This window comes from Gossypium raimondii, chromosome 2 (genome assembly GCF_025698545.1).
Source record: "Gossypium raimondii isolate GPD5lz chromosome 2, ASM2569854v1, whole genome shotgun sequence".
Taxonomy (NCBI): Eukaryota; Viridiplantae; Streptophyta; class Magnoliopsida; order Malvales; family Malvaceae; genus Gossypium; species Gossypium raimondii.
In genome coordinates, this window is record NC_068566.1 from 22,407,124 (window position 1) to 22,420,467 (window position 13,344).

Below are 13,344 nucleotides of genomic sequence, written 5' to 3' on the forward strand. Positions count from 1 at the left end.
TTTCTCACATGATTGCTTGAAGGGTAAGATCTGGCACACCTCCACCAACATTCCTTATAGGTTGAAAACTACCTCCCTCGTTTAGGTTACTTTCTGGACTTCTTCACATTTTAAGTTCACACAACAAAATCCTCTCTATTTCTCTCCAAAGAAAAATTCACTCTCTTGGCTTTTGTTCACTCAAATTGGCTCACTACACTCTTGCCTTTTTCTGCTCAATCTGCCTCTCTATGTTCACAATGGACTATTTTAACTTAACAGCAGTCAATGTGGGTAGGCTCACAAAAGTAATGATGGTTCGGTTAGGAAATGATGTTAGGACAGGGTAGGCTAACAAACTAAATGATGAAGAATTAAGTGTGGCCGAATGATAGGAAGGTGAATAAGTGATTTCTGCAGCAAGAAAAAAATTTCCAAACTAGCTTGTTTTTTTCAATCCACGTAGTTTATTCCCCAAATGCTTATTTTCACACTATTGAAATCAATAGAAATTTAATTTCATTGGCTCTGATACCAAATGATACGAACTCGGTTCAGTGTTGATTCGGGTCATTTAGATTGCCCGATCGTGAAATTAAGTAAGGTGTTTAACTTATAGCGAAATAGGCTGGAAAAAATGAAGAATAAGTGCAGACGAAAAAGATGCAAAGAGGGTTTAGGAAAATAGAAGATTAGATTCGGGTAAGGCCAAGAGTGAACCAACAATATAAAGGAATGTTGACCTAAAACTTATACGGCACTTAGAGGTAATTTGGTTCAGAAAATAGCAAACAAAGAACCAAAGGTATAACGAACGCCACACTTGAAGTGATAAGTTCAGATATCAAAGGAAAGAAAAAATGCCACAAGCCTAGCTTAATAAGTCAGATCAGTCCCAAAGAGAACATGGGGATTTGGAATACTCACAAGTTTCAAAATATTTCATAAAAATTTAGCAAAAGTCCCCACAACAATCTGGAAACAAAATATTTATAGGCATGAGACAAACCTCAGCCAAATAAACACACACATTTAACTTAATTGAGCTATTGATGAACTTAATTAAGCCAATTAAAACTACGTGACCTTTGATGAACTCTAACATATGTAACAGCAATGGTCAACTTGTTTAATCTTCCAAATCAGCTAATAATTCATCTTCATAACAGCTGAAGTTATTTCTTTCTTTAATGCCGGTTAATGTAACAGCTGGTTCAAATGATTAATTCACCTATAAACACAATTAAGCAAATTAAATGGCTATAACAAATTAATTAGACTGGAACATATTAAATTCTGAAATTATTTAAGCAACTAAAAATTCTAAACAAATTAATCAATTAAACTATGTATTTAAGCAACTAATGAAAATTAAAACAACTAAATTATTTAGCTAAAATTTAGCTTGCAAAAAGCTGTATGGAACGCATAGTGTTGAGCTCCATGTTTGCTTGATGAGTCTGACCACCTCCTCTCCCCAACTCGATCAATTTGATTTGCAATAGCATCTCGAAACTTCTTAGCACGAGATCGAGTAATGGGACCTTATGGCAACTCAATGGAATCAGTCATAGTTTCTCGAGCTAGGATCGCATCAAATGGCATGTTGAACTTGCGGATCAAAATCAGATTAATAATGTGCTTAACATGTGAATCCGAATATTAACATGTTTAACATTTGAATTAGAGTATCAATAATTCAATATCATGTGTATTGTACATACATATTCAAATTGCCATATATCATATATCATGAGTGTAAGGAAATCACGCATCAACATTTTTCACAAAAATCACACTATCGCATATTTCATTACAGATCTAAACTTTCAGAAAACTTACTTGAAATCTTCCTTTAACGAATTTTACCAATCCATACGAACACTTAAAGTATTCACCCAATATCACTTTTCAGATAATTATTTAAACAGTAATTAATTATTTCTTATAATAATATTATCTTGATTAAATATGATATCAACCATTGTTATCAAATCAAATCCCCATACCTTTGCAAATTTGTTCGCAATTATCCTAATTCCAACTTCTAACGAAAGAGTTTAATTTTCAAGCCTAAAACCCTTTTACTTAACTGCACACTTCTATAATTGGGGTTACGAAGCTGGGATTTTTTATTAGCACTTCAATTAAACCCATAAATTGAAATGGTTAGTGTTGTCTTAGTCGAGTATGTATGCATAAAATATACAAGAGTGAATCAAGGACAAAAGATTGACTATACTTACGTAGTAACAGAGGAAAGAGGGTTCAATGATTTCCCACGATATGATGATTAAAGAGAAAGATTCAACACTACCAAAAAATAATATGATGTAAAATAAAATGTTAGAAAATAGGATGGGAAAAAGCCCATTAATGAACAAAAATCAAAATTGAGGGATTACATAGATGAACTTTGAAAAGAGGAGAAAATAATAAAATTAGAAATTTTTGGGTGCTGATTGACGGTGACGGTATAACAGTGTCATGGTGTCGACAGCGGCGGTGGAGAGGTGGTGGTGAGGTGGAGGTGTGGCAGCCTTATATGGTGGTGGAGTAGAGCAGAAATGAGAAGAAAGGGTGATCTATGTGGTGAAATGGAAGAAAAAAATAAAGAAATGGGGGACGATCGAGGTGATAGACGACAAAGAGAGGGGTAGAGAGAAAAATGAAAAAAAAATAAGAAATGAATTAGACATGTCTAGGTGCAGGGCCGAACAAGGTAAGGTAAGTGAGGGAATTTGGTAGGTTGAGGCAACAAAGGCATGGAAAGAGGATCATGGGAGTGAAAAGGGGAGAAAAGGGGGAATGTTGACCTTTTAATCAAGGAAAGAATCTTCCCTAGTATGGCAACATGGGTTGGATGGAAAGGGTGTTCACACTTAGCTAAAGTTGTTAAAAATTTAATTAAAAGGGTGAGCTTGTGGGGGCTTGAACTCGAGACCACTAGGAATTAATTCACACACTTAACCACTAGGCTATTTTACTCATTGTGTCATAAACTAGTACAAACAATAAATAATTTATAATGTGTGACAATTCTGCTGAGATAATCACAAGCAAAGTAGAACAGTTACCCAAATAAACATATTTCAAATAAGAAGGAAGTACCTTTAATTCAAGTTTGGGTAGGTTCCTCGATTGACAACTTTAGTTGTGTGAATTGTCGAGCTTCCAATTCCAATGGTTCAAACTGTGTTGGTTGAATATTGTCCCTCAGATTGGCTTCCATCAAAGCCATATTTTCCTTACCTTGTCAATCTTCTAATGGCTCAAATCCTAAGGTTTTTTGCAATGGGTCTTCTACAAAATTTCACTCTCATTCTATAGAAACTAAGGCTTCTAGCTCTTCCATCACTGAGCATTCCTCCACCGGATCAGGGAATTTCATGGCTTTAAGAACATTAAAAGGCACTTGGTCATCTTGAACTTGCATAGTGAGTTCACCTTTTTGCACGCCTATTAATGTTCTCCTTGTGGCTAGGAAAGGTCTTCCCAAGATGATCGGCACTTCCTTATTTGCTTCAAAATCCAAAATAATAAAATTAGTAGGAAAATAAACTTATCTACACGTGCCAAAACATCATTTATATTTCCTTCTGGGTGTGCCAAAGATTGATCCACCAATTACAGTGTCACAGTTGTTGGTCGAGCATCACCTATCTCCAATATCTTAAAAATAGACATTGGCATCAAGTTGATGCTCACCCTTAGATTACGTAAAACTTTACCACATTAAGTGATAGAGGATTGTCCATGGACCAAGATCGAGTTGTCAAGTCACAGGAAAGTCCAACGAAAACTATCGACACTTAGATCTGAAACGGAAACAGAAAATAGAAAATTAAACTTAAAAGACCAAGAAAACAAAATTGAAATAGAATGATACTTGGGCGGCAAGAAAGGATGAATAAAGAATGTTTCTTTATGCCAAAGAATGTTGCAAAACAGATCCTTGAAGCTTGGAATGGCTGGAAACGCAACAAGAACAATTAAACCAAGTTAATCAACAATTCGACACAAACAAAAATAATTAAAAAAAAGAACAAACAACAAAAAAGATGGATAAAGTCCTAAGAAGCCTTGAAATCAAGAAAGATTTCACAACTCCCTTCAAACGGCTCTAATCTTCCCTCCAATGTAAAAACACGACAAGAAGAATGTTGAAGATGGCTCCCACAATCAAAAAGATTGTTAAAACTACTTCTAAAGAAAACTCCAGAGAGAATTCTTGGAGAAACTCAAAGAGAGTTTTCACACCACAAAAAAAATCTGAATTCAATATATCATCTATAAGGGTGGCCGACCAAGCCATATATATAGGCCTCCTAACTACTTTCCTATCCCTACTAGGAAAACTAAAAAAAACCCTAATTGTTGTCTTTCAAGGGAATTTCGTCCAAGGCCTTTAAATGGGCCTCTTGGACTGAATTCTTACATAGAAATTTATTCATAAAGTCTAAAAATTAAAACTAAGTATTTAAAGAATTAAAATTTTACAAATTGGGCCACATTGACAATTTGGCCTGATTTTCAACTAAGTTTAATTTAAACTTCTTGGTTGGGCTTGGAATAGACCTGTCCATGGGCTGGGCGGCCTGGCCCGACCCGAAGGCCCGCCCGAAATATGGGAGGGTTTGGGTAAAAATATAGGCCCGAAATATGGGCTTGGGCAAAAATTTAGGCCCGTTTAGAAAATGGGCAGGGCCTCGGGCACAATTTTTTTGGCCCGGCCCCAGCCCGGCCCGGCCCGAAAATATATTAAATATATATATTTTTTTTATTTTTAAAATATAATAGTTTTTTATTTTAATACTTTACTTTCATTTCCTCGTCAAAAGAATCACCCAAAATCCCTAACCCTTGTGCTGTGCCTCGCCCAAAATCCCATTTCCAAAATCGACTGTCTTCCAGTACCGATCCAGCTCCATCGTCAAGACCTCCACTGATCCACCTCCGGTCGGTTTGTTTATTCCCGAATAGCCAAGTATAAGCAAGCATACAAGAACGAGGAGTTTGGTACAGGTACGGGTTTGCTCATCTTCTTCAGTTTCCTCGTTTTCATTCTCTTTAAGATACTTCATTTCTTCTGAATCAATGGTTACGATTATGTTATCTTCCTTGTTAATGGCACTTTGGGAAGGAAATTATATTAATGTTGTTGTTGTTGATGAATCCTTGTGATTGTATGATCAAATATGGCTAATCGAAACTTTCAAACCGCCAAAAACCCAACTGGGTTTGTTTGTTTATATGTTTATATCTGGAAATAAAGGCCTTATGGGTAATTCCTAATTTCGTCAAAAACCCAACTGGGTTAACTCCTTTCTCGCCACACACTTTTCTTTTCCCGGTGAAACTTTCGTTGCTTTTGTTGTTGTTGTTGGGGTCTATAAAAGAGCATTTTGTTTTTCTTTTTATTTTTACTTTTCTGGTGAAGAAGATTATTTGAGGTTTGTTTTGGGGGTTGAAATGGAGAATTAAGTTGTTTGGATGTAGAGAAAATTTGGGTTGGAGAGAAAGTGAAGCCATTTCTGAGAAAGTTTTTGGGTTTTGAGACAAAGCTAGAGAGTCGAGAGAGTGTTTCAGTGAGGTTTAAGATAAGAGAAGTCGGGTACCGAGTTAAATCAGAGGCTTTTCAATGTGGCACCTCAGTTTTCCTTTAATATTCAAATTGATACCTACTATTTTTCCGGAATTTAAATTCAATTGCTAATGATATTAAAATTATTTTGTTAAATCTAACTTTATTACAACATTGTTAACAATTAGATCCCCAAATTTAACAAAAATAATTCTTTTGAGAGATTTGAGAGTATTGAATATTAGACAAAGGTTTGTTCAAGACTCTCCTTCTCCTACCAAATTTTGATTTCTATAATTCTTTATTTGTCCAACTAATTTATGTATAAATAAGAAATAGAACATATTTGCTTATTGGCTTCCTCAAGTGAGAGTAAGGTTGCAAACACCAAATATATTGAATTTTACTATTGAAGGTCTAAGTAGAAGTTTGTTTCTTCAAGAAGACTTGATGAGGATTTCTGGTTTAGTGTTTCTATGTTCAATAAAAGAGGGATAAGAAAACAATAAATCTAACTTCATTAGCTCTTGATTCTTATTCAGTGATATACACATTGTTGGTATATACAATGACATTCTTTAAAGCATGTAAGTGCATTGAAGTCGTGTAATTTCCATTTCATTTCACCACTTAAAATAAAGTGTTATTTCTTGTCTCATGACTTATGTATCACATACTTCAATTACTTGCAGTGTAGGGTTTGATGAAAATTGAAAATCTAATTGAATTCATGTATGCCCATGATCATAAACTGACAATTCTTCTTAACTTGTGCACATGGTAGGTGCATTTTAAAATTTTAAGGTGATATGATATGTTGGAAGAATACCTTTACCAGTATAAATTGTTTGTAAAATTTAAAATTTAGCATATATATCTTAAAAGTGTGATATAGACATCTTGGGCCATTAGTTTCAAGGATCAATTATCAACCTTCGATAGAAATATCAAAATAGAAATAGAAATGGAATAAATAAACCCATGTATTGTATATGTTTAATAATACATATTAAATGTCAATTATTATAAAAGAAATCATTTAATGATTTCCATTAGTTATTATTTTAATGTAAATCATATAAAATAAAATAATAAAACATCAAGTTTGTTTTACTAATCAAATGTTAGATTTACTAGTTAGATTTTGTTACAACAATTAATACAATTAACAATTAATACAATTAATAATTTGATAATTTTATTAATCAAATGTTAGATTTTATTACAACAATTAATATAATTAACAATTAATAATTTGATAATTTTACTAACAAGTAACAACTAATTTTAATAACAATTAGTTTTAATTTTATTAAAAAAATAATTTTAACTTTAATTTTAATTAAAAACGGGCCGGGTCGGGCTCGGGCCTCTTATTTTTTCCTCGGGCCGGGCCTGGGCAAAATCTTAGGCCCATATTTCGGGTCAGGCCGGGCCCGGGCCTGGTATCGGGTTGAAATTTTTTTATGGGCCCGGCCCGAACTCGGCCCGGCCCGGCCCATGGACACCTCTAGCTTGGAACATCTTATTGGGTCGTATCTTCAAGAACTTGGGCTTGTAATCCGTTCTCTCCCGAAATTGGTTCGTTGATGCTCGTAACTGAGATCCAATGTGCCTTAGCTGCAAGATTCAGTTTCTTGGACCAAGATTTCCAAGATTTGAAATCTTGATTTTCTTGATTCTTGAAATCGCTCAAAACAGCAAAATTGGACCACGATACAGTTTCTTGATTTTCTTGAAAATAAGAAAGTGAATCTTGATTTTCTTTTTCCTTTGTATACGCATCTAAGGCATTGCTAATAAAGTCTTGAACGGTTCCATTTAGTTTCATACGCATTTGCCTAGCCTTTGACCTCGTTATTGGGCCTTGTGGTAATTTGAGCCCATCACGTTCTTGAGCTTGAGTTGGGCCTTTGTGACTCGTATCAGTAAAATTCTCCAATGTTATAAGGTATAGTAAAGCTTCTGGGGTCCTTCATTTTCAGAGGTAGCTTGTTCTATAAGAACGCACTACACTCCTTTATTAATGCTACAGTCTCGAACTCACCAAGCTTCTTGTTCTTGTAGAGAATGTCCTTCATGAACTTGACTTATTTGGGCATTTGTTCTAAGGCTTGTACCAATGGAATATTGATGTAAAGTTGTTTCAAAACATCCAAAAACTTCTTGAATTGAACCTCCTATTTCTGCTGCTTGAGTCTTTGTGGATACAGAGGTGATGGAACCTTATCTTGGATTGGATTGGATAGCTTTTCTAAGGTAATATATTTGCATCTAACGAAGGGGTTAGCTTATCAGAATTCACTAGTTTAGATTTTACCTCTTTAAAATTTGCAACATCTGGCTTTTCTGGTGTAGGAATTTCAACTGACAGTTGATCTTGCTTTCTTTTGACAGGTTCTTCTTCAACCTCAACTTTCTTGGGTTCCAAAGTCCTTCCTCTTCATAAAGCAACTGCATTGCAATGTTCCTTACCCATATTCCTTGGATTTTCCATGTCACTTGGCAAGGCTCCTTATGGTCGATTGCGAAGCTCCGTAGCTAATTGTCCTACTTGGTTCTCCAAATTTTTTAGTGTTGTTGCTTGACTCTGGATTACGGCGTCATTCTTAGCCATGAACGCCTTCAAAAAATTCTCCAAACTATTAAACAGTTTAGCTTGAGGTGGTTTTTGAACTTGTTGATTGAACCCAAGAGGTTTATTTGATCTATGCTGCATGTAGTTATTGTTCGGTCCAGCTCCTTGGTTACTCTAGGAAAAGTTCGGATGGTTTTTCCATGAAGGGTTATAGAAGTTGGATTGTGGTCCTTGTACACTTCTATTATGGTTTTGATTCCCTACATAATAAACAGACTCGAGATTTGATGGATAATTCTCAAACAAATGTCTGTCCCCACAATATATGCAGGACATAACACCAAATTGACTCAATTGCTGAGCTGCAACATTGTTTAAACCATTAGTAGTAAACTATTTCAACATTGAAAAGATAGAAGATACTTGAGTTACAAGTGAAGTGAAGGCATCTATTTCATGCACTCTTGCTACTCATCTTTTTGAAGCTACTCGATTAGTCATCCACTGGTAGTTGCTACTAACTATTCTTTCGATGATTTCATAAGCCTCATTATAAGACTTAGATAGGAGAACACCATTCGCGGAAGCATCTACCACCGTCCTAGTGTGTGCATTGAGACAATTATAAAATGTCTCCAGGTGAATGTAATCTGGAATCTCGTGGTGAGGGCATTTGCATAGTAGCTCTTTGAATATTTTCCATACCTCGTATAGGGATTCATCATCCATTTGCTAAAAAGTGGTGATCTCATTCTGCAACTTAACATTTTTGCTAGGCAGGAAATACTTAACCAGAAAGCGTTCAACTAATTCTTGCCAAGTAGAAATTGAACTTGGTGGCAACAAATTAAGCCATGCTCATGCTTAATCTTGCAATAAGTATGGAAACAACTTCAACCTCAATGTGTCTTCGGCTATATCGGCTATCTTGAAGGTATCACTCACCTACATGAACAATCGAAGCTGAAGGTGTGGATCTCCTGTGGCATTCCACTAAACTGGCTCATTATTTGAAGCTTCTGGAACATCACATGCTTTAGTTAAAATTGTGGTGTCTCGATCTCCGATCTCTTAATTCCCAAATTTAACTCATTAAAAAGTTGCACAACGTACTACCTTATGGCTCGACCTTTATTATCAGCAATAAGGATTGGATTACGAGCATTAATGGCTCTATTCCCTTGAACTTCGTTTGGATTTTCAAGGTCTATTTCTACGACTTGTCTCTGGGCTAGTCTTTCTCATCTCATTTGTCTAAATGTTCGCTAGATTTCAAGGTCTACAAAGAGTAAATCGGTGATTCGATTTATGCTCATAAACACATGAGAAGAAAATCACAAATAAAAAAATTAATGAAATAAGACTAAAAATAAATAAACCAAATTGTAAGAAATAATTTCACAAATAATGATTAATTTATCAGTCCCTAGAAACGATGCCAAAAACTTGGTTCGAGATGGAATGTGCAAGTGTACACAATCATTATCAAGTAATAAGTAAGTAAAAAGAGTTCTCGTCTCCATAAGGACTGTGTTTAAATCAATAATTGTAAAATTAATACTTACAAGTTGGTTAAGAGAACACAATATTTTTAAGGTGATGGATGTAAAAATTAAATTAATCAACTATATACAAATGAACTAACCTAAATGCAATGAGATGGTTTAGCAACAAATCACAGGTTTTAATAATAATAACATGAATAAGCTAGAAAAATTACAACACTTGACTCAATTCATTCTTTATCATATTTAAGAATGTCCCGAAAAATATTTCATACCAACTCGATCATTCATTAACTTGGAATCTCATATAAGTTCTTTCAAGTCTTATACTTAGAAAAACATGTATATTTCTATGTCCATATTTAACTAAGGATTCCTTAGAATTTATGTGAAGTAACAGGGACGGGATAGGTTTGAAACAATTTAATCACATATACCTAAAGTTATGCAAGGTAATAGTGTTATCTCAAATTATTGCAAACCTTTAGTTTATTCTAGGTCGGTTATAAATTAAGCAAGCACTTTCCAATTATTGTGCCCATTAATCACCATCTAATTAGGATTAAACAACTAATTCTAATGCATCCAAACATATTTAATGCACGAATAACATGAATGATTTTAATTGGAAGCATGAACAATTGAGGCATAGAACAACATAAACATGAATCGAATGAATTTAATCAAATCATTGCAATTATTCAAGCTAAAACAAATTAAGTCATCATCATTAATGGAAAAATAATTAAAAAATTTGCAATAATGTTTGAATAATTAAGAATAATTTAAAGATAAAGGAAGAACAAACTCTTGATGAATTCGATGATTTCCTGAACAATTCTTGTGATTTTTTTCATACATGTTGGTACCTTCATTTTAATTATTCCATAGTTGATTTTGGGTTGCTCTTGATGTCTTGCCGACTTTGGGCTTCTCTTCTCCTTTTCAGACGGTTTGGCAACCCACTTAGAAAGCAAATTCATTCTCTTTAGCAACCATCTTCCAAGTTGGGTCAACACAATTTTTATAACATTGAGTAATTTTAATGGTCCATACTGCACCATTTTAACAAAGAAATTTCATCTAGCATAATTGAGTGAAATTATGTAAAATTAATACCTTATTATGTAAAATTAGAAACTTTACTTAAATTATGCCCAATGTCTCAATATGAACTAAAATTTACACAATTAGCTATCTACATGCTCGAAATTTACATAAATTTTAATTAAAAAGGTGCTAAATAAACCTATATGATTTAGACTTAATAGTGGGTCTAAGGTTTTTGGTGTATAGTAGTAATGATACGAACTCGTTTCGGAGTTGACGACAAGTCGTATTGATGCCCGATCGAAATTAGGAAGTATCAACTTGGAAATTCAAGAGAGGTTTTCAAAAGTGAAGTTTTGGATAGACAACGGTGTAATAATAGCTTAATGAATTTTTTTAGCAACAAACTTGGCTAGTAGGAAAAGAAAGAATGGGTATTTAATTGAAAACAAGAATGACCCCTTAATACAGATTAAGGATCTGGACTTAAGTCATTTTCAAGGAAAGAAAAAGATGACATGATAAGTACCGTGACCCTCTATTTAGCCAAATAGGAACCTACGGTATTGTTGTGAACGCAACACCTATCGGTGATAAGTTCGAAATAAAGTCAGATTGACGCCACTAGTTATAGATAAGTCAATTTGAGCTTTGCAGAATTAAGAGAGTGGATTAACTCACCAAAGAAATATAATTTCATTCAAAAATTAGCCAAAAGTCCTTTTACAAACAAAGTAACAACTATTTATAGCCTAATGGCTAGTTAGCCAAATGGACAAATTCATAGCTTAATGTCTAAGCAATTTGAACTAGAATTAGCTAGTAAATTCCAGATTTAATTCATTAAATTGCTGTAGCAAAATTCGGCTGAATGGAGTTCAAGGGGCAGCTTCTAGGTTAAGCAAATGAATTTGAAAGGTGCATGGCAGCAGCTGAATTTGGCTAATGAGCTTAAATGAGCTCATTCGATAAGCAACTCTTGCTGAAAAAGTACCAGCATTAAAAGAGGATTTGAGAAGCCATTTGGAGTGTGAATGGTCGGTTTTGAAAAGTCCCCTAGTGTGAACATGGCTGAAACGAATGGACATGGTGTGAACAACAGGTGTGAAAAGAATAATGCTGCTTTGGGGAGAAGATCGGCCAAGCCTTGGGGAGTTGAATGGCTACTGTCTCTTGGCCGAATGGGTGTCTTGGGGAGCCAAAAATAATCAGCCTTCATGCATTGTACCAGCTGCACATGCATCTTCCCATACATTGAATCTACATGCATGAACCTTGTTAATGGGTCTCCAAATTCGGTTGTACCTATTTAACACAAGAACCATATTAAATTAAACTAATTTCAGCTGGACATAATTTAAAACATAATGTAGACACACTAATTAACCTTTAGACAAATTAAATAAGAACTTAGCAGAACACATTAAATTCGGCTAGATCTAGACATATTTAAAACATGTAATAATCTAAGACAAATTTAATTGAACTAAGACACAATTAATTCGGCTAAGACAAGGCATATTAAACACATGTAATTAAATTAAGACAAATTTATAAGCTGTATCAATGTTTGAATAAATGCTTAATTCAGATGTCCAAAATCCAGTAGCGAAATTAGTTAGCCAAATAAAATTTGTCCTCCCAAAAGTTGTAAGTATTAGGCTCGTCCTTAAGCTCCTTGCTATCATTTCTCTATGTTCAGTCCACCAAGGTTGAAATAGCATCTTTAAATCGTTTGGCACGAGCACGTGTAATCGGGCCACTAGGTAACTTGATAGCATCTTGATTGATCTCCTTTTGACTCGTAGGCGAGCTCATATCATTCCCCCCTCTTGAAAACGATTTGTCCTCAAGTCGCTACCTGCATCGAATGGGGACAAATCAGAAACATTAAAACTAACGCTAACATTATATTCACCTGGTAAGTCCAATTTTTTAGAATTGTCATTAATCCGTTCAAGGACTTGAAACGGTCCGTCTCCTCTCGGAAGAATCTTGGATCGTCTTTGTGCGGGAAATCTTTCCTTACGCATATGCACCCAAACCCAGTCCCCCGGCTTGAACACCACACGCCTTTGACCTTCGTTTGCTCTTTGCTCGTATTCCTTGGTTTTTGCTTCTATATTGTCTTTAACTGTTTGGTGCAGCTATTTAATGTACTTAGCTTTGCATTTTCCATCTATATGCACTAGTTGGTTAGAAGATAAAGGCATTAAATCGAGCGGTGTTAGCGGATTAAAACCATAAACAATTTTGAACGGAGAAAGTTTGGTAGCCGAATGAATAGCACGGTTGTATGAAAATTCCACATGTGGTAAACAGTCTTCCCACGCCTTTAAATTTTTCTAGATAATTGCTCGTAGCAATGTAGATAGAATCCGATTGACCATTTCGGTTTGGCCGTCCATTTGTGGACGGAAAGTGGTTGAAAACAGTAGCTTGGTTCCCAATTGCCCCCACAACGTCCTCCAAAAATGGCTAAGAAATTTCGCGTCGCAATCAGACACGATCGTCCTAGGCATGCCATGCAACCTGACCACTTATTTGAAAAATAAGTTAGCAATATTCACAGCATCATCAGTTTTATGGCAGGCTATAAAGTGAGCCATTTTAGAGAATCTAACCACAACTACAAATATTGAATCTCG

The 13,344-nt window shown here is 34.9% G+C and overlaps 1 non-coding gene across 1 annotated transcript; it reads left to right on the forward strand.

Moving 5' to 3' along the window:
* The first annotated feature begins 8,796 nt into the window (after positions 1-8,796).
* LOC128039364 (small nucleolar RNA R71) lies at positions 8,797-8,902 on the forward strand. Its single transcript, XR_008193868.1, has one exon. It is a non-coding gene; the product is annotated as a small nucleolar RNA R71 (small nucleolar RNA).
* The last annotated feature ends 4,442 nt before the right edge of the window (positions 8,903-13,344 follow it).